Below are 23,135 nucleotides of genomic sequence, written 5' to 3' on the forward strand. Positions count from 1 at the left end.
GGGGGGGGTACTGTCACGACTTCCACCGAAGGTGGCTCCTCTCCCTGTTTGGGCAGTGCTCGGCAGTTGTCGTCGCCGGCCTACTAGCTGCCACCGATCCATTTTTCCTTTTCGTTTGTGTCTGTCTGTTTTTTCACACCTGTGTTCATTTAGTTGATTTCGGTGGGTTTATTTACACCCCGCTGCCTGCTAGTCTTTGTGCGGGATTGTTTGTATGTTTACTACATTAGGGGTGCGTGTCTGCACCACAGGGTTTTCGTTTCTTTCGGTAGTGTTACCGTTTCGAGATTTTGTTTAGGAGTCAAGGTTTCTCCTCCGTGTGTGTATTGAGTTTCCCTGTGTGTGGCAACTTCGTTTTGTGCGTGTTTTCCTTCATGTTGCACCTCCCTCCTACTAGGAGGCTAAGGTAACACAATTGGTAGAGAGAATGTAAAACGTCAGCCATGTTCTTCGGCGCCATCATGTCAGAGTAAAAACAAATCCAGGAGGTCGAAGGAATTGACCGTAAAGCTCCGAGACAGGATTGTGTCGAGGCTCTGATCTGGAGAAAGGAACCAAAAAATGTCTGCAGCATTGAAGGTCCCCAAGAACACAGTGGCCTCCATCATTCTTAAATGGAAGAAGTTTGGAACCACCAAGACTCCTCCTAGAGCTGCCTGCCCGGGCCAAACTGAGCAATCTGGGGAGAAGGGCCTTGGTCAGGGAGGTGACCAAGAACCTGATGGTCACTCTGACAGAGCTCCTCTGTGGAGATGGGAGAACCTTCCAGAAGGACAACTATCTCTGCAGTACTCCACCAATCAGACCTTTATGGTAGAGTGGTCAGACGGAAGCCCCTCCTCAGTAAAAGGCACATGACAGCCTGCTAGGAGTTTGCCAAAAGGAACCTAAAGGACTCTGACTGAAACAAGATTCTCTAATGAAACCAAGATTGAACTCTTTGGCCTGAATTCCAAGCATCCTGTCTGGGGGAAACCTGGCACCGTCCCTACGGGGAAGCATGGTGGTGGCAGCATCATGCTGTGGGGGTGTTTTTCGGTGGTAGGGACTGGGAGACTAGTCAGGATCGAGGGAAAGATGAACAGAGCAAAGAACAGAGAGAAGCTTGATGAAACCCTCTTCCAGAGCGCTCAGGACCTCAGACTGGGGCGAAGGTTCACTTTCCAACAGGACAACAACCCTAAGCACATAGCCAAGACAGCGCAGGAGTGGCTTTGGGACAAGTCTCTGAATGTCCTTGAGTGGCCCAGCCAGAGCTTGGATTTGAACCCAATCGAACATCTCGGAGAGAACTGAAAATAGCTGTGCAGCGACGCTCCCCATCCAACCTGTCAGAGCTTGAAAGGATATGCAGAGAAGAATTGGAGAAACTCCCCAAATCCAGGTGTGCCAAGCTTGTAGCGTCATACCCAAGAAGACCCAATGCTGTAATCACTGCCGAAGGTGCTTCAACAAAGTACTGAGTAAAAGTTCTGAATACTTATGTAAATGTGATATTTACGTGTTTTTTACGAATATATAAATTAACAAAAATGCATAAAAACCTGATTTTGTTTTGTCATTTTGGGGTATTGTGTGTAGATTGATGAGGGGGAAACACTATTTAATCCATTTTAGAATAAGGTTATAATGTAACAAAATGTGGAAAATGCGCTGTACATGAACAAAAAATATTCCATTTTATTTGGAACGGCAAGCCAGACAAATTAAAACGGGCCTATTTATATATGGAATATAAATTTGGCGGGAAGAAATTATAACATTTTAAAGCATTTGACCTCTCACTAAAGGTTTCAGTCATTCAAAGGTTATACTTAAATCCGAATTGGTTCTCTTGCAGATTAGTAAGAATTTCTCACCCCAAGTTCAAAAATGGCCTTTCCCCCTTTATTTAGATTACAACCACTCACTTTGGGTTATTTGAAAATGAAATAATGCCCAAAATGTATATATTTTTTAAAGAAGCTATAGAAAGTTGGTTGCAATTTCAGTTTAATCAACCAGAAAAAGACAGAACAAATATTACAACAAATATTATGGTTAAACGCAAATATACTAATTGATAAAAAAATATATATATTTAAAATTAAAATTAAATTAAATATATAATCTTTGCAAATGATATCATAAATAGGACTGTTGAAGTTATGTCACATGCAGCTAACAACAAAATATGGAAATATCTGCTCTACTCAAAATTACAACCAACTAATTGCAGCATTACCGCAAAAATGGAAAGAGGCCAGTGGAAGGGGGAGAAAATAAGGAACTTGTCTGTCGGCCTGCATTAATGATCAAATTTAGCTAAAGACAATTGTGATGAATAAAAAAGTATTCCAGTTTCATTTAAGGACTCCAAAATTGATAGCTGTGCCATATAGATTGCAAAATAGTTGGGAAGAGATTTTCGATGTAGCGATTCCATGGCAGGTGGTTTATGAACTGATGCACAAAACAACATTGGATTCCACTCCACAAATTTCTTGTAAACAAATTATAGTTTTGGCAATTCAGTTAGGGCATCTACTTTGTGCATGACACAAGTAATTTTTCCAATAATTGTTAACAGACAGATTATTTCACTTATAATACCTTTTTTCAAAATTCCAGTGGGTCAGAAGTTTACATACATTAAGTTGACTGTGCCTTTAAACAACTTGGAAAATTCCCGAAAATGACATCATGGCTTTAGATGTTTCTGATAGGCTAATTGACATAATTTGAGTCAATTGGAGGTGTATCTGTGGATGTATTTCAAGGCCTACCTTCAAACTCAGTGCCTCTATGCTTGACATCATGGGAAAATCAAAAGAAATCAGCCAAGACCTCAGAATGTTTTATGTAGAACTCCACAAGTCTGGTTCATCCTTGGGAGCAATTTCCAAACGCCTGAAGGTACCAGGTTCATCTGTACAAACAATAGTACGCAAGTATAAACACCATGGGACCACGCAGCCGTCATACCGCTCAGGAAGGAGAAGGCGTTCTGTCTCCTAGAGATGAACGTACTTTGGTCCGAAAAGTGCAAATCAATCCCAGAACAACAGCAAAGAACCTTGTGAAGATGCTGGAGGAAACAGGTACAAAAGTATCTATATCCACAGTAAAACGAGTCCTATATCGACATAATCTGAAAGGCCGCTCAGCAAGGAAGAAGCCACTGCTCCAAGACCGCCATAAAAAAGCCAGACTACGTTTTGCAACTGCACATGGGGACAAAGATTGTACTTTTTGGAGAAATGTCCTCTGGTCTGATGAAACAAAAATAGAACTGTCTGGCCATAATGACCATCGTTATATTTGGAGGAAAAAGGGGGAGGCTTGCAAGCCGAAGAACACCATCCCAACCGTGAAGCACGGGGCTGGCAGAATCATGTTGTGGGGGTGCTTTGCTGCAGGAGGGACTGGTGCACTTCACAAAATAGATGGCTCATGAGGTAGGAAAATTATGTGGATATATTGGCGCAACATCTCAAGACATCAGTCAGGAAGTTAAATCTTGGTCGCAAATGGGTCTTCCAAATGGACAATGACCCCAACCATACTTCCAAAGTTGTGGCAAAATGGCTTAAGGACAACAAAGTCAAGGTATTGGAGTGGTCATCAAAAAGACATGACCTCAATCCTATAGGAAAATTGTTGGCAGAACTGAAAAAGTGTGTGCGAGCAAGGAGGCCTACAAACCTGGCTCAGTTACACAAGTTCTGTGAGGAGGAATGGGCCAAAATTCACCCAACTTACTGTGGGAAGCTTGTGGAAGGCTACCTGAAATGTTTGACCCAAGTTAAACAATTTTAAGGCAATGCTACCAAATACTAATTGAGTGTATGTAAACTTCTGACCCACTGGGAATGTGATGAAATAAATAAAAGCTGAAATAAATCATTCTCTCTACTATTATTCTGACATTTCACGTTCTTAAAACAAAGTGGTGATCCTAACTGACCTAAGACAGGGAATATTTATTAGGATTAAATGTCAGGAATTGTGAAAAACTGAGTTTAAATGTATTTGGCTAAGGTGTATATAAACTTCTGACTTCAACTGTATGTGGGGGATACAACCATCCCAGCTCTGCATATTTTGCTTCAAAGAGACTATTTTGCTTCAAAGAGAATCATTAGATAATTTGTTTTGGTACTGTCCATATATAGCTTGTTTTGGTTGCAAGTTCAGGAATGGCTGAGCTAACTCTGCAAATAGCACTGCTGGGTGAAGATTCTTGCAGTCGTATATGGAACTAACTAGAAGTTTATTTAGTACTTTATCTGGGTAGCCGGAGTGTTGAGCTGTCAGCCTGCTCCTGCTCCCTCCCTCCGGATCTTGACATCGCTGGCCTACTAACCACCAGTCCTGGCTACATTATTGCGCACACCTGTTCACCATCATTACGCACACCTGGTCGTCATTCTCTCCTTGATTACTCCCACTTTATTTAGCCCTCAGTTGTCATCGGTCACTAGGTGTTATTGTTTTCTCTCACCTTCAGTACGCTTCTCATGTTTGTTCATCTGTTTCGGTTCATTATTAAACTCACCTTCTGCACCTGTTTCCTGATTCCCGGCGTATGCGTTACAGAATAACACCTCAACAATATGGAAGCCGAAGAAGATTCAACTCTCTTCCAGACGGGTCATCTACTCCATCAACACCAAGACCTGCTGGTGAAACTGGTTACGGCCATGGAGGACGTCCTCTGCGTTCTCCACCACTTCAACACCACCAGCTAGGTTACCCATTCCCCTATCAGAGGGCCTCACAGTGAGCCAGCCCCCCAGCATACCCAGTCGTCCGCCCAGGTCAGCGATGCCGACTGTCCCTTCCAGAGAAATATAACGGAACTCCATCGAAATGCCGTGGCTTCCTACTCCAGTGCTCCCTCTATTTCGCCTATCAGATGGGCGCCCGCACCACTGAGAGGTCCAAGGTTGCCACGGTAATTTTCCTGCTGACCGGACGGCCATTGGAGTGGGCTACGGCGGTCTGGGAGAGAGGAGAGGAGGAGCTGGGTTCCTATGAGAGGTTCATGGCTCTGTTCAGGGTGATCTTCGACCATCCTCCAAAGGGCAACAGGGAGGTGAGCAACTTTTCCAGCTCTGGCAGGGTGCCCAGACTGTTGCAGAGTACGCCCTCACCTTTCGGATTGTGGCAGCTTCCAGTGGATGGAATGAGCCGGCGCTCCGCACTCTATTCTGCAGTGGACTGTGCAAGGAGGTCAAGATGGAGTTGACATGTCGAGAAGACAACATTTCCTTGAATGCTCTCATCTCGATGGCCATCTGTCTGAATAACCTTCTTTGGGAGCGCCAGTGTGCACCTCGTCACTCGCCTCCCTCCTTTGGCTATCCTGAGGCAGAGCCTGAACCCATGGAGGCAGGGGCCACACACCTCTCTGCGGTAGAGTGGCATTGCCAGAGACAGCTGGGGCTCTGTCCCTATTGCAACCAGGGGGGGCACCAGTTTCAGCTGTGTCCTTTGTGCTCTAACCCGGGGTCCACTAGAGCAGAGGGGCGGCCCCGTGACTTTCCATCTCCCAGTGTACGCATGAGTATTTCTTATCATCGCTTTCCGCCAAACCCTTTATGGTTCTTATTTCACAGGCTAGCTGTTATTCAAGTGTTGTCTCTACAGCTGTAGTGGACTCTGGTGCTGCTGGGAACTTCATCGATCAGGCCCTTGCATCCTCCCTGAACTTAACATCATATCTCTACTTTTCCTATCCAAGCCCTGGATACCCGACCATTGGGATCCGGCACATTTACGCACATCACCGCACCACTTACCCTCACCATGGGACCCATGCATCAGGAAAGCCTTCCCTCTTCATCACCTCCGCACCTCTACACAAGGTAATCCTCGGCTTCCCGTGGTTCCAACATCACAACCCCACCATTGTATGGTCGAGCATGAAAATTACCACCTGGGGACCAGGATGTCGGACGACATGCTTTCTCGTACCCTGTGGTTCCACACCGGTGGAGGGGCCCTGTAAGTGCCCATCAATTGGTTCTCCTGTGTCGTTGGCTCTGTGTTTTGGGACCTAGATTTGGACATCCCCCAGGCTCTGGAGAGGGAACCTGCTCCTGCCACCTGCCCTCCGGAGCGCATCTACGTTCCCACGGGGGTAAAAGATCAGCTGTTGACCTGGGCACACACATCCCTCACCACTGGACACCCAGGTATCACCCTCACTATCCAATCCCTCTGCAAGAAGTACTGGTGGCCCACCTTAGTGCAGGACGTCACCCACTATGTCAACTCCCCTTCCCATGCCTCAGCGGCCCTGGTCACATCTGTCCATAGATTTTGTAACTGATCTCCACCGTTCTGATGGTTTTACCACTATTATGTTTATTGTTGATAGATTATCTAAATCCTGCCGTTTTATCCCTCTCTCTGGTCTACCCACCGCTCTCCAGGTCGCTGAGGCAATATTCCAGCAGGTCTTCCGGTACTATGGCTTTCTGGAGGACATAGTTCCCGGCCGTGGTCCCCAGTTCATGTTGTGGGTCTTGAACGGGCAGGTGGAGAGGACCAACCAGGAGCTGGGGATGTTCCTAAGGAGTCACTGCCAGGACGAGCAAGGGGAGTGGGCCCGGTTCCTTCCCTGGGCAGAATACGCCCAGAACTCATTTCGACACTCCTCCACCCAGCTGACTCCCTTCCAGTGCATCCTGGGATATCAGCCAGCCCTGCCTCTATTGACTCCGAGCCAGACCAAGGTCCTTGCAGTGGACGAAAGGTTCCACCCATCTGAGGCTCCAGCATGCTGTCCGCCGTCAGAAGGATCAGGCGTACTGCCACCGCAGTGAGGCTCCCGTGTTCCATCCTGGTGATCGCATCTTGGTCTCCACCAGGAACCTCCTGCTCCGCCTGCCCTGCCAGAAGCTGAGCTCCCAGTTGTGGGGCCCTTCAAGGTCCTCTGGAGTGTCAATGAGGTAACCTATCATCTCAAACTCCCCACTAACTACCGGATCTCACCTTCCTTTCATGTTTCCCTCCTCAGGCCGATGATTCCAGGTCCCCTAGCAGATCCCTTTGTTTCTTGGGACCTACAACTATGATCTCTGTTTTGTCCGAGTTTAGAAATAATACAATTGCCACCATCCACTTCCTTGTCTGAAACACAGGCTTCCAGAGTAGGCAATTTTAGGGCTTCACCATGTTTTATTGAAATATACCACTGTGTCATCTGCATAGCAGTGCAAGTTGACATTGTGTTTCTAAATGACATCACCAAGAGGTAGAATACATATAGTGAAAACAACAATGGTCCTAAAACGGAACCTTGAGGAACACCGAAACTTACCATTTGTTAGAGGACAAACCATCCACAGAGACATACTGATATATTTTCAACAGATAAGAATGCATATTCAAAGAGGAGTCTGTATTTGCTTTCTAATGAATGATGTTATCGTCGAAGAAGTTCATTAATTCATCACTGCTGAAGCAAAGGATATCCTCACTTGGGGAATGCTGTTTTTAGTTAGCTTTGGATTGTTTTTATTCTACTCAGTCAGGTTGGAAAAGGAATGATTAAGCAGCAGTGAGGGCTCTTCGATATTGCACAATACGGTTTTTCTAAGGTAATCAGATTACTTCCAATTTGGTGGCGCGCCATTTCCATTACAATTGTCTGGAAGCTTGCTTCAGGACTTGGATCTTTTCTGTATACCAAGGAGCTGGTTTCTTGTGAGAAATGTTTTGGTTTTTAGAGGTGCGACTGCTTCTAGGGTATTACGCAAGGTTAAGTTTAGATCCTCGGTTTGGTAGTCAACAGATTTTTGTACCATGACGTCTTTGGGTAGGCGGAGGGAGTCTGGAAGGGAATTTAGGAATCTTTGGGTTGTCTGAGAATTTATAGCGCGGCTTTTGATAATCGTTGGGTGGGGTCTGAGCAAATTATTTGTTGCAATTGCAAACATACTAAGATGGTGATCCGATAGTCCAGTATTATGAGGAAAAATATTTAGATCCACAATACCTATTCCACAGGACACATCTAGATACCGGGTATGATTGTGGCAATGCATAGGTCCCGAGACATGTTGGACAAAACCCACTGAGTCGATGATGGCTTCTAAAGCCTTTTGGAGTCGGTCTGTGGACTTCTCAATTTGAATGTTGAAGTCACCAAAAATATGAATATTATCTGCAATGACAACGAGGTCCGACAGGAATTCAGGGAACTGTGAGGGACGCTGTATATGGCCCAGGTGGCCTGTAAACAGTAGCTACACAACGTGATTGAGTAGGCTGCATAGAGTTCATGACTAGAAGCTAAAAAGACGAAAACGCAGTCATTTTTTTTTCTTTAAATTTGCTGTCATAGATGTGAGCAACACCTCCACCTTTGCGTGGTGCGTGGGGGATATGGTCACTAATGTAGCCAGCAGGAGAGGCTTCCTTTAACACAGTAAATTCATCAGGCTTGAGACATGTTTCAGTCAGTCCAATCACATCAATGTTATGATATGTGATTAGTTCATTGACTATGACTGCCTTGTAAGTAAAGGATCTAACATTAAGTAGTCCTATTTTGAGATGTCTCTTAATGACAGGAATGGAGGCGGTCTTTATTCCAGTGAGATTGCTACTGCGAAAACCGTGATGTTTAGTTTTGCCTGACCTAGATGGAGGCACAGACACAGTCTCAATGGGAAAAACTTAGCTGACTACCGGTACACTGACTGTGCTAGGGGTAGACTCCACTAAGCTGGCAGGCTGGCAGCCTGGCTAACAGCCTGCTGCTTGGCTGTAGCGTATCTAATAAAATTATGACATAATCCTGTGATTGAAATTTCAACCTCTAAACAATAGTTTTGTATTGTTGGGAAAGGGCTTGTAAGTAAGCATTTCACTGTAAAGTCTCCACCTGTTAAATTCGGTTCATGTGACGAATTACATTTGATTTGACAATATGTTGACAAATTATGTAAAAACAACATTGATTCAACCTGTTTGTGCCCAGTGAGGTGTAGCATCTTAATTTGACCAGTCTCAGGAGTAAAATAAAGGGGTCATTTCTAACCAGAAATTAGTTTTGATAGATTACACTAAGCTATAGGTTAGGTGTAGCCTACAGCTGTATTTCAGATACACATGTATGTCATATTGGAGACCAATATCTATCTTGTCTTACTAAGCTTTAAAAAACGACAGTTGTTAATGTATATGGCTGCATTTCGGATACATTTTTACACATTTGAAGGTCGCAGTAAAAGGACATACAGTATTAGGACATTTATTCTGTCTAGTACTGTAGTGTTTGAGCAAGCGAGAGAGGAAGAACATTTGGGATTTTCAGGGAATTTATGTAAATTAAGGCTCATTTGAATTTCATGCACCGCAGGAAAATTCTCAGTGACAACAGTGATCAAATTAAGATACCACACCTGTACATGGCATAACTGACCTAATAACTAAGCAGCTCTCAGTACACCATGCCATGAAGTAATATTAAATTCTAATATCATAGTTTATGCTCACATTGGCACTCACATACTGTATGTTGATGATACAGGCATATGATGTTGATGCACCTACAGTATCTGGCTGTGACCCAACCTGGATGTATCTCACGTCTAATAGCACCCCCTATGCCTGAGAAGCACTTTTATTTTTAAGGCTCAACCCTATTGCTAGGGAACTGTCAATCCAACCCACATTTCTCTTCCATTGGGAGTTGCTCAAATCTGGGATACCTGATGCAAAGTCCTCTTAACAGTAACAACGTTCTGTTTGAATAACCATCACTCATTCCAAGTATCTCAACCATACACTGTGGTCATGTGGAATAAAGTATGGTTTGCTTTTATTTGAAAAGAAAGCAGTTATTACCTTGAAGTGTATTTACATGTGTTTGTCAAATGCCTTTTTGTTTGTTTAGTCTTTTAGTAAAAGACTGTGTAATCTTTCGAAATTGCCTACAAATTAATTACCAGTGAAGTCCGTAGCAACAATAATCCAAAAACTGGACTATTCTGTCAATCAGGGTGTAGTCTGAAATCCACACAACTCTCATCATGACATGAAAGACTTCCAGTTTTTCCTCACCCAACCATATTCAAGACAAACACATTATAGACCAAGGACATCATGTATATCAACATTATGCAAAAAATGGTGTCAATTTCTTGCCCTATCACAGCCAAGCACCAGTTTTATCCCCCTCTGGCAAAATGGTACGTGCTGTTTTGGATTAGACACAGTTTTTTTTCTCCAGTGAACTAAATTGACATCTTGTTGCAAGGAGGAAACCCTATACAGTGCCTTCGGAAAATATTCATACCCCTTGACTTATTCAACATTTTGTTGTGTTACAGCCTGAATTCAAAAGGGTTTAATAGATTTCTCCCCACCCATCTACACAAAATACCCCATAACGACGAAGTAAAACATGTTTTTAGATATTTTTGCTAATTTATTGAAAATAAAATACAGACATATCTAATTTACATAAGTATTCCAAGCCCTAAGTCAATCATTTCTAGGAGCACCTTTGGCGGTGATTACAGCTGTGAATCTTACTGGGTACTCTATAAGAGCTTTGCACACTTGGATTGTACAATATTTTCACATTTCTATTTTTAGAATTATTCAAGCTCTGTCAAATGTATTGTTGATCATTGCTAGACAGACATTTTTAAGTCTTGCCATACAGCTCTCTTAAGGATCGGACCCTTTTTTAAATTTTTGCCTAAAATGACATACCCAAATCTAACTACCTGTAGCTCAGGACCTGAAGCAAGGATATGCATATTCTTGATACCATTTGAGAGGGAACACTTTGAAGTTTGTGGAAATGTGAAATGTAGGAGAATATAACACAATAGATCTAGGGTTTAGCCTGTGTTAATAGCTTTATTCTGTTTTTTTTATCCGAAGAAACTCCCTAGTCCTTGATGGCAAGCATACCCATAACATGATGCAGCCACCACCATGTTTTGAAAATATGAAGAGTAGTACTAAGTGATGTGTTGTGTTGGATACGCCTCAAACATAACACTTTGTATTCAGGACAATTTTTTGTTGTTGTTGCAGTATTCCTTAAAGGCCTTGCTGCAAACAGGATGAATGTTTTGGAATATGTGTTATTCTGTACCGGCTTCATTCAGGTCACTCTGTCATTTAGGTTTTTAATGTAGAGTAACTACAATGTTGTTGATCCATCCTCAGTTTTCTCATATCACAACCATTAAACTCGGTAACTGTTTTAAAATCACCATAAGCCTCATGGTGAAATCCTTGAACAGTTTCTTCCTCTCCGGCAATTGAATTAGGAAGGACACCTGTATCCTTGCAGTGACTGGGTGTATTGATACACCATCCAAAGCCTAATTAATAACTTCACCATGCTCAAAGGGATATTCAGCGTCTGCTTTTAAAATGTTTACACATGGACCAATCGGTGCCATTCCTATGCGAGGAATCGAAAACCTCCCTTGTCTTTGTGGTTGAATCTGTACTTGAAATTCACTACTCGATTGAGGGACTTTAACAGATAATTTTATGTGTTGGGTAGAGAGATGGGGTAGCCATTCAAAAATCATGTTGACCATTATTATTGAACACGAAATGAGTCCATGCATCTTGTTTTGCGATTTCTTATGCACATTTTTGCACCCTAACAAATGTAGGCTTGCCATAACAATGGGAATTAATACTTTTGGACTCAAGACATTTTATGTGTATTAATTTCATTTCTAACATCTACAAAAAAGTACTGTGTGTAGATCAGTGACACAAAATATAAATGTAGTCAATTTAAATTCAGGCTGTAAATGTCACGTCCTGGCCAGTAAAAGGGTTAATTGTTATTGTAGTTTGGTCAGGACGTGGCAGAGGGTATTTGTTTTATGTGGTTCAGGGTGGTGTTTTGGTAAGAGAGCGTTTGATTTAGTATTTCCGGGTTTTGGTTTATGATCTATGTTTATGTAATTCTATGTTGAGTCTAGTGTGTCTGTTTCTATGTTTGGGTTCATTGGGGTTGGGACTCTCAATTGAAGGCAGGTGTTGTCTATTTGCCTTTGATTGAGAGTCCCATATATGAGGGTGTGTTTGTCTGTTGTGGGAGATTGTTTTTGCACTGTGTTAGGATAGCCTGCAAAACTGTTGCACTGTCATTGTTTATTATTTTTTGTATAGTGTTCACGTGAGCAATTAATTAAATTCAAAAATGAACACGACATCCGCTGCTTATTGGTCTACATTTTCAGACGACGATTTCGCAATATCGTCAGAAGACGAAGACAGTCGTGACAGTAAAACAACATTTGGAAAAATTTAAGGGGGGTGAATACTTTCTGAAGGTACTGTAGCTATAAGCCAAGGTCAGAAAGATCAAGTGTGGTCATTAGCATTGAGGAAATAGAAGACTTCCTCAATGCTATTGACCACGTTTAATCTTTCTAACCTTCAAAATGTTAAGACACAACCGTTTTTTGATAACTTTTCATTTAAGGAAATAAGGAAACCTCCGAGGGTGTCTCAGAGGAGTTGGATACGGAAAACAATATATACTTATTTATCTAAGAGTGTGGCATAAATGACCTAATAACTAAGCAGTTCTCAGTATACCATGCCATGAAGTGATAGTATATTGTGATATCACAGTTTATGCTCATATTAGCACTCACATATGTTGATGATGCAGACATATGATGTTGATGCACCTACAGTTTCTGGCTGTGACCCAACTTACAGTAGGAGCCTCCTGCTGTATCTCACGTCTCACATCTCATATAATCAGCATGGTATTGCACTGCCCCATGTCGCAAGGATCTGTACACAATTCCTGGAAGCTGAAAATGTCCTTCCATGGCCTGCATACTCACCAGACTAGTCACCCATTGAGCATGTTTGGAATGCTCTGAATCGAGGTGTATGGCTGTGTGTTCCAGTTCCCACCAATATCCAGAAATATCGCACAGCCATTGAAGAGCAGTGGAACAACATCCACAGGCCTGTGGTGGTTAATTTCTTTACTATCAAATAAGGAGAGACAAACTTATCACACAAGTCAGAGTTATACTTAAACTAAATCTTTAGTAATAAGAGCTTTGCAATAGCAATGACTTTCAACGATTCACCATTTTCTAATGATCTGTTGAAAGTGACAACACAATGGCTACTGAGATCTTTTATAGCAAAGATCCACCCCCTAGTCGACATAACAAACCACAGATATTAGGAACAGTTCACAAAGTGAGACTTTATAAATTAAAAAGGAGTATCCCGCAGCCAGATAGCATTCACTATAAATTATCGTTCAGTTTGGCACCTAAGACGAGGTTGCTATCTTGTTCCCGTTACTCCTAGCACAAAAACACCAACTCATCTAATGGCATAAATCAATTGTCAGCTCTAGACACTACCACACACATTCCCCAAGGCCAAAGGAGGGAGTGACTGGCGCACAGACATTGTGGAAACCAATAATTGGTTCCCCATTAATCACACCATCCCTTCACATGGTTTAACAGATACATTCACTTATGAAGACAATGTTCCCTCCTGTCCTCTTCCCTTTCTGATATTCTGCATGGCACCAGGGACATTTAGAAGACAAGCCGGACCTCTCATTTTTTTACATTTTAGTCATTTAGCAGACGCTCTTATCCAGAGTGACTTACAGTAGTGAATGCATACATTTCATAAATTTTTTCTCCGTACTGGTCCCCCGTGGGAATCGAACCCACAACCCTGGCGTTGCAAACACCATGCTCTACCAACTGAGCCACACTTCCTCTCTGGGCTCCAGTTGACTGAGCCCCAGCTGAGGAAAGAAGTGCAACTGCCAACACTAGAGTCCAAAGGGATACATTCTAATAACAAGTATATCACATAAGCATATTATGCAGATAAGACATCTTAATTATCCCTAGATTAGGCCCTAATTAATGAATTTAAATTGACTGATTTCCTCATATGAACCATAACTCAGCAAAATATTAGAAATTGTTGCATGTTGCTTTTATATTTTTGTTCAGTATATATAATATCGGTGCTTTGTTGGTGGAATAAAGACCGTTACAATATTTATGAGAAAGGCTAATATCGGCCGATAATATCTGTCAACCGATATAGTTACAGTGCCATCAGAAAGTATTCAGACCCCTTGACTATTTCCACATTTTGTTACTTTACAGCCTTATTCTAAAATGTATTAAATAAATAAAAATCCTCAGCAATCTACACACAATATCCCATAATGACAAACCGAGAACAGGTTTTTAGAGATTTATAGAAATGTATTAAATATAAAAAACAGAAATACCTTATTTACATAAGTATTTGCTATGAGACTCGAAATTGAGCTCAGGTGCATCCTGTTTCCATTGATCATCCTTGAGATGTTTCTACAACTTGATTGGAGTCCACCTGTGTGCAAATTAAATTGATTGGACATGATTTGGAAAGGCACACACCTGTCTATATAAGGTCCCACAGTTGACAGTGCATGTCAGAGCAAAAACCAAGGCATAAGGTTGAAGGAATTGTTCGTAGAGTTCGGAGATAGGATTGTGTCGATGCATAGATCTGGAGAAGTGTACCAAAAAATGTCTGCAGCATTGACGATTCCCAAGAACACAGTGGCCTCCATCATTCTTAAACGGAAGATAGAACGTGGGGAATGAAATGTGGGGAATGGTCAGAGGCGATCTATAGAACACTAATGTCATTTTGTTTGTTATTTTGTGTTGTCATTAAAAATGTTATGAAGGAAATACTGTAACTTGGAAAGTATACCCACTACATGTACGAAGTTTCCATACTATGCGTTGTGCATGTAATATGAAAAATTATGAAAGTGATTTTGTTAAGAGAGGTATGTGATTTGAGAAACTATAAGAGATAATTGTTTTACATAATTTTGTACAAGTTACAAGTCACGCCCCGAGTGAGTTCAGAGAGCGTGTCAGCCTGACGGAATCGTCCCTGTTGAACAAACTGTTTAAATTATGAATTAAGAAATTAACATAGCAGACCAGAAAAACGTCAAGCTGCAGCTGCACGTTTAAAGTGGTCTGACCTTTGAATCTCAACATGAGGTAGAGATGGTAAACTCACCTCCCGGACAATCACTGGTACGGCTGATTAGCTGTCCTAAGTAAAGTATCTTCGAAAGCGAATTTAAGTGGGACCATTCTATTACTCTGCTCAAATCATCATATTATGCTACTCTCATCACCCCACGGGGAACCATCGACACAGCTGGCTAGCCTATCTTTAAAGAAGCATCTTCAAGAGCTAACGGAAGGAAAATAAACTCTGTAGTTCTGTTCAGGACTACACGACAAGTCACCGGATACCGGACAACTACGGAGAAGAACAACAGTAGAAGACTTGTTGGAACCCCTTTGGATAATCAGAGCCTTACCAGCATGCCGCAAAAAGGCCCAACTCCCTTTCCACCGAGAAAGATCCGGCGAACCAAGGCATTTCATGTAAATACATTCAGAATTTCTTACTCAAAGCGGGCGGCGGTTCGTGTGCAAAGTATACGATTACTGTAGGTGAGAGTAGTTTCTAAATGCACCAATGTTAAGTGTCTCTGTCCCTCTCTTTCTCATCCTCTCCATCTCTTTTGTCAGTCTGCTAGAGACCAGGTTTTAACGTGTTAAGTGTGTATGTTTATCCTGTGTTACCATTTAATTAGCTAGTAAATAAAATATGTAACCAATTTGTGTAGTACTGAATCATAGGTAAGGTTCAGGTTTTAGCAGATGCAAGGAGTTACAACTGTTCAGAATGATGATATGATATGAGGTTATGATTTACAAGTTGACTGTTTATAGATGTGATAGGTAAAGACCTTGTCACGTCCTGACCAGTAAAGGGGTTATTTGTTATTGTAGTTTGGTCAAGACGTGGCAGGGGGTGTTTGTTTTATGTGGTTCGGGGTTTGTTGGGCTATGTTCCTATGTAAGAGGGGTGTTTGTTTAGAGTGTTTCGGGGTTAGTTGGGCTATGTTCTTGTTAGTTTATTTCTATGTTAGTTCTAGTCTTTCTATTTCTATGTTTAGTTAATGGGGTTGACCTTCAATTGGAAGCAGCTGCTCCTAGTTGCTTCTAATTGAAGGTCTTATTTAAGAGGGGTGTTTTTTCTATGGGATTTGTGGGTAGCCGTCTCCTGTTCTGTGTCTGTGCACCTGACAGGACTGTTTAGTGTCGTTCGTTGTTTTGTATACGTGATTTGTTTGTTTTTCCTTCTTTTGATTTAATAAAGAAGATGAGTATACACGTTCCCGCTGCACCTTGGTCTAATCCTTACGACACCCGTTACAGACCTTTAGAGTTTAATTCGGGAGATGGTAACTCTTTAAAGAACCACTCCCGTGGTGCCCCAGATCCTAATTAGTTAATTGTTACATTATACATTTAATTGGGTAACAATTAAACATATTCAGGTACTTAGATAAATAATAGTCTTCAGATTAATGTTAAAGTCAAGTCACGACACGGGGGAGAAGGGCTGAAAGTGGAGGAGAGATTGACTTCATCACTACTTTTATTTATGAGAGGTATTGACATCTTGAATGCACCGAGCTGTCTCTAAACTACTGGCACACAGCTTGGACACAAATGCATACCCCACAAGACATGCCACAAGAGGTCTCTTCACAGTCCCCAAGTCCAGAACAGACTATGGGAGGCACACACTACTACATAGAGCCTTGACTTAATTCCTTTAGAATTCCACCACCTTTACCAGAGAGAAAACCATGAATAAGGTTGAGGGAACCTACCGGTTCCAAGTGGAAAAAGTATCTACTTTATTTTTTAATTCTCCATGCACTGTAATTTACAACTTGATAAGAGCTATTGATAAGAGCTAGGTAAATTAGTCATCTCTTTTGATAAGTGAAATGTTAATATAAATTACACTTGTTTTAGATCTATGCAACCTTATAATCACTAGAGGCAAATGTGATATGTCATATGGCCAGTGGTGTGTATTCATGGCTGCCAGGGGAAGCCAGGCTTCCCAAAAATATTTACCAAGAAAAAAGAAAAATAATAGATCTTTTGTCTCTCTGTGTCTCATCATTTTTCTTCAATTCGCAAGAGGCTGAATGTATCTCACAGGAGAAATCATCCGAGCAAGCGAAACAGCACCTCTCTGTCTTTCTACGTGTTGGCAATCTATCTGATGCTGTCTGGTCCAAACGAGTATGATATTGTTGCCGCCCATAGCGTTGAAGGTAAGTGAAGCCTGTGAGCATTTGGCCTCCAGTGATAAAAAAAAGTATTAAAAAACTTGCCATTCAGCATTGAGCTAAACTGTGAATGGTCCTGGCGCACCAAAAAAAAGTGTCAATGGTGGCCAGCTTGGATTTTGACGTCAAATCCTATCAAATCCCATTGAGAGCATACGTCATTGACCAAAAAAAACTTCAATTGTTGAATCTCATTATGTTGTTGTCCTCCGGTGGGCTAGCTAGCTAGCTAGCTAGCTAAAATTGTCCCTTTCCTAAATTATCCATGGATGGAGATAGAGATTTGGACTTGTGGTTTTACTTAATTCTCTATACTGGCCAATGATTAGAACGGTGAATCTGATCCAACCATTAATTCATACATTGTTGTGCCCCTGGCCTGAGAAGCATTTTAGCCAGGTAGCCTAGGACAACAAAAAATACAAGCGTGTACTGTGGCTTCCCCACGCACGGCTACTGCATATGACAGTAAAGTTCATGAAATGCTGTGCTATTATGCAGAATTTAAATTGTACAGCCTTTTAACTTGTAGGGATGGCCACTCTCAAATGTCTTAATCATAGGTTACTGCGACTTTCTCCGTTTCCTATTTCTATCATGTTAAATATTAGCCACTATCAGTATCGACCATCAGTAGGCCTAATAACAACACATATTCAACTGCCAAATTACTGTTAGTTCCCTTTAGCTGGTATAGCCTACATAGCCTTTATATGACTCGTACATGCTTTCCTAACCCAAAAACAATTTAATTACATTGTTTTGTTTACCTTCATTTGCTTCCCCTGTAAATGCTGTCACGGCCATGTGGTTGTTGCTGCGGATCATTAGTAACAGTTGTTAATATTCAGAAAAAGACATGTAGGCTAAATAAATTGTTATGGAGCGGAGCGTAGATCAAACCATAATAGTTTGACGTCGATGCATTCCGCAATAATTGGCTGTGTCATCACAGAGTTCCATGGTTATTGCTGAAATAGAGGAGGATATAGCCTACTTGACGAGGGGGTGTCCGCCCTCGTCTCGTGCCTCTCAGGGAAAGCCCTGGAGTGGGCTAACGCCGTGTGGGTAGAAGGAGATGCGGAGCTGGACCACTTCGAGGAGTTCACCCGCCGCTTCCGGGCAGTCATCGACCACCCACCCAAGGGTAGAGAGGCGGGTGAACGTCTTTTCCACCTGAGGCAGGGGACGAGGAGCGCCCAGGAGTTCACCCTGGACTTCGGGCTCTGGCCGCCGCAGCGGGATGGAACGACAGGGCCCTGATCGACCATTATCGCTGCAGCTTGCGTGAGGACGTCCGTCGGGAGTTGGCCTGCAGGGACACCACCCTCACCTTTGACCAGGTGTTGGACCTGTCCATCCGGCTGGATAACCTGCTGGTCACCCGCGGACGTTCAGACGCGGCTCTGTCGGTTCCATCTCCCAGCACCACCGCTCCGGTGCCTATGGAGCTGGGGGGTGCTGCGCTCAGGGAGGCCGGAGGGGGGGCCTTCACGTGCACCATCTGTGGGTCACACTGCCGGTCGGTGTCGGGTTGGTTCCTCTGGGGGGTCGAGGCAGCTGGCAGAGCGCTCTGGCGTAATCCCAGGTGAGCTTGCACCATTCTCACCCAGAGCCCTCTGTTGCCCACCTGTTTTTGCAAACCAACTTTCCTGAGTTTTCTCCGCATTCCCAGCATAAGGTGCTCGTTGATTCAGGCGCGGCTGGGAATTTTATCGACAGAGCATTCGCCCAAAGTTTAGGGATCCCCATTGTTCCAGTGGTTAGGCCCTTTCCAGTTCACGCGTTGGACAGTCGACCATTAGGGTCCGGTTTTATCAGGGAGGCCACCGCTCATTTTGGTCATAGTGATACAGGGGGGTCACAGGGAGAGAATCAGGCTCTTCCTCATTGACTCTCCTGAGTTTCCCATGGTGCTAGGCCTTCCCTGGTTAGCCTGTCATGACCCCACTGTTTCATGGCAACGGAGGGCTCTCACGGGGTGGTCGCAAGAGTGCTGGGGGAGGTGTTTGGGGGTTTCCATTGGTGCTATTATGGTGGAAAGTCCAGACCAGGTCTCAACCGTGCGCATTCCCCCCAAAAATTCTGATTTGGCTCTCGCCTTCTCGAAGAAGAAGGCGACTCAATTACCACCCCATCGTCGGGGGGATTGTGCGATAAACCTTCAGGTAAACGCTGCACTTCCCAGGAGTCACGTGTATCCCCTGTTACAGGCGGAGACGGCGGCTATGGAGACTCTCTCTGCGTCAGGGGTACATTCGGTCCTCCACTTTACCCGCCTCCTCGAGTTTCTTTTTTGTGAAGAAGAAGGAGGGAGGTCTGCGCCCGTGTATTGACTATCGAGCCCTTAACCAGATCACTGTGAAGTACAGTTACCCGCTACCTCTCATAGCCACAGCGATTGAGTCAATGCACGGGGCGCGCTTCTTCACTAAACTGGATCTCAGGAGCGCTTACAACCTGGTGCGTATCCGGGAGGGAGACGAGTGGAAGACGGCGTTCAGTACTACCTCAGGGCATTATGAGTACCTTGTTATGCCGTACAGGTTGATGAATGCTCCGTCAGTCTTCCAGGCCTTTGTGGACGAGTTTTTCAGGGACCTGCACAGGCAGGGTGTTGTGTTGTATATCGATGACATTCTGATATACTCCGCTGCATGTGCCAAGCATGTGTCCATGGTGCGCAAGGTGCTTGCTCGACTGTTGGAGCATGACCTGTATGTCAAGGCTGAGAAATGCCTGTTCTTCCAGCAGTCTGTCTGCTTCCTAGGATACTGCATTTCCACCTCAGGTGTGGAGATGGAGAGTGACGACATTTCAGCCATGCGTAATTGGCTGACTCCCACCACGGTAAAGGAGGTGCAGCGTTTTTTAGGGTTTGCCAATTACTACCGGAGATTTATCCAGGGTTTTGGTCAGGTAGCGGCTCCCATTACCTCACTGCTGAAGGGGGGCCCAGGGCGTTTGCAGTGGTCGGCTGAGGCGGACAGGGCTTTTGGTCACCTAAGGGCTCTGTTTACTTCAGCTCCGGTGCATCTGGATCCCTCTTTGGCGTTCATGGTGGAGGTGGACGCGTCCGAGGCTGGGATAGGAGCCGTGCTCTCGCAGCGCTCGGGTACGCCACCGAAGCTCCACCCCTGTGCCTTCTTCTTGAAGAAGCTCAGCCCGGCGGAGCAAAATTATGTCATGGGGGACCGGGAGCTGTTGGCTGTCGTCAAGGCCTTGAAGGCGTGGAGACATTGGCTTGAGGGGGCTCAACACCCTTTTCTCATCTGGACTGACCACCGCAACCTGGAGTACATCCGAGCAGCGAGGAGACTGAATCCTCGTCAGGCAAGGTGGGCCATGTTTTTTACCCGTTTTGTTTTCACCCTTTCTTTCAGACCAGGTTCCCAGAATGTTAAGGCAGACGCACTGTCCCGGCTGTATGACACAGAGGAGCTGCCCATGGATCCTACCCCTATACTCCCGGCCTCCTGCCTGGTGGCGCCGGTAGTATGGGAGCTGGACACGGACATTGAGCGAGCATTACGTGCAGAGCCCGCTCCCCTCCAGTGTCCCGCCGGGCGTCTGTACGTTCCGTCTGCTGTCCGTGACCGGTTGATCTATTGGGCTCACAAGTCACCCTCCTCTGGTCATCCAGGCATAGGTCGGACGGTGCACTGTCTGAGTGGAAAGTACTGGTGACCCACCTTGGCAAAGGACGTGAGGGTTTATGTTTCCTCCTGCTCAGTGTGCGCCCAGTGTAAGGCTCCAAGGCACCTGCCCAGAGGTAAGCTACACCCCTTACCCATTCCACAACGTCCTTGGTCGCATCTGTCGGTCGATTTCCTCACCGATCTTCCTCCCTCACAGGGTAACACCATGAACCTGGTCGTTGTGGACCATTTTTCCAAGTCCTGTCGTCTCCTCCTTCTGCCCGGGATCCCTACGGCCCTACAGACTGCGGAGGCCTTGTTTACACACGTCTTCCGGCACTACGGGGTGTCTGAGGATATAGTGTCTGATCGGGGTCCCCAGTTCACTTTGAAGGTCTGGAGGGCGTTCATGGAACGTCTGGGGGTCTCGATCAGCCTTACCTTGGGTTTTCACCCCGAGAGTAATGGGCAGGTGAAGAGAGTGAACCAGGATGTGGGTAGGTTTCTGCGGTCTTATTGTCAGGACCGGCCGGGGGAGTGGGCGGCGTTCGTGCCCTGGGCCGAGATGTCTCAGAACTCGCTCCGCCACTCCTCCACTAACCTCTCGCCCTTCCAGTGCGTACTGGGGTACCAGCCGGTTCTGGCGCCTTCGCATCAGAGTCAGACCGAGGCTCCTGCGGTGGAGGACTGGTTCAGGCACACGGAGGAGACCTGGGACTACGCCCATGTTCACCTCCAGCGGGCCGTGCTGCACCAGAAGGCCAGCACAGACTGTCACCGCAGTGAGGCCCCGGTGTTCGCACCGGGTCTGGCTCTCAACCCGAAACCTGCTCCTCTGTCCGCCTCCTTAGGCCGGTGGTGGCTGGCACGCTCCAGGAGTCTGAGGTGCGGAAGGTTCCTCCGCCCCCTTTGGACATCAAGGGGGCCCCGGCGTACTCCATACTTGATTCGAGGCGAGGGCGAGGGGCCTTCAGTACCTCGTGGATTGGGAGGGGTACGGTCAGGAGGAGAGATGCTGGGTCCCGGTGGAGGACGTTTTGGACCCTTCTATGCTGTGGGAGTTCCACCGTCTTTGTCCGGATCGCCCTGCACCTCGCCCTCTGGGTCGTCCCCGAGGCCAGTGTCAGCGCGCTGCTGGAGCTGCGCGTCAAGGGGGGGTACTGTCACGACTTCCGCCGAAGTCGGTCCCTCTCCTTGTTCGGGTGGCGTTCGGCGGTCGATGTCACTGGTCTTCTAGCCATCGCCGCTCCACCTTTCATTTTCCATTTGTTTTGTCTTGTTTTCCCGCACACCTGGTTCAAATTCCCTCATCAGACAAAATTTTCCCTCTGTTTCCCCCATGTCTGTGTGTGGAATTGTTCTTTGTGCAGGGTGTTACGCTACAGGCTGGTTTGCGCTAGGTTTGTTTCATACCTAGGTTTGTTTGTTTTGTTTTATCCGGTTCATGTTACTGTGGTTGTGCTCTGTGCTGCCTCGCCTGTGCCTTTGTGCCAGAGGGTATATTAAAGTTCTCCTGTTATCACCCACCTCTGCTCTCCTGCGCCTGACTTCCCGGCAACTAGTCACTCACCCCGTTACACTACTATTGTACACTAATCTCCCTAATATTATTCTATGCACACTAATCTTCCAACATTACCATGTGATAAAGAACTGAATATGGCAATTTTCATAATTAATCAAACCACGGTATTTTTGATTCACCAATATATTTGAAGCGTAAAATGCTTTCCAAACAAGTTTTTTTATATGATTCATACATGCTTTCCTAACCCAAAAAATGTGCCTAAATAATCTAGAAGATCAAAGTATTTTTTAATCTGCCAGTTTGTGTTGAAACGGAGATTAATATGAATATATTTCGATGTCTTTTGATATTTTCTACTCTGTCAAGAAAATTATAATTAAAGATACAACGTGTTTAAAGGGATGGCTTAAAATAAAAGTACCCTGTTTAATGAAAACTCCATGAGAAAATCTATTGGCCAGCAAGTGGGAGGGTTTTCAGCAGTTGAATTACATTTATTCAGAGCACTCAAGGGAACCATGCCTGCGAAGTCCGTTACGCAACTTCACAAGGTAAGTCTGAATACCAACTATTGAGAAGTGCATTGGAAAGGTGTGCGCAAGTGATAAGGAAATTATATAATAAAGGTAAATGAATAAAGAATCCCTCCCTGAAATGTAACTGATTAGTAGTTAGTAGATATGTAGCATGTGTGATGAATAATTAAAGTACTGAACGTAAGTCCCATAAGGTCCAGTAGAGGCCC

Source organism: Salmo salar, chromosome ssa05 (assembly GCF_905237065.1).
Source record: "Salmo salar chromosome ssa05, Ssal_v3.1, whole genome shotgun sequence".
In the NCBI taxonomy this organism is placed as follows: domain Eukaryota; kingdom Metazoa; phylum Chordata; class Actinopteri; order Salmoniformes; family Salmonidae; genus Salmo; species Salmo salar.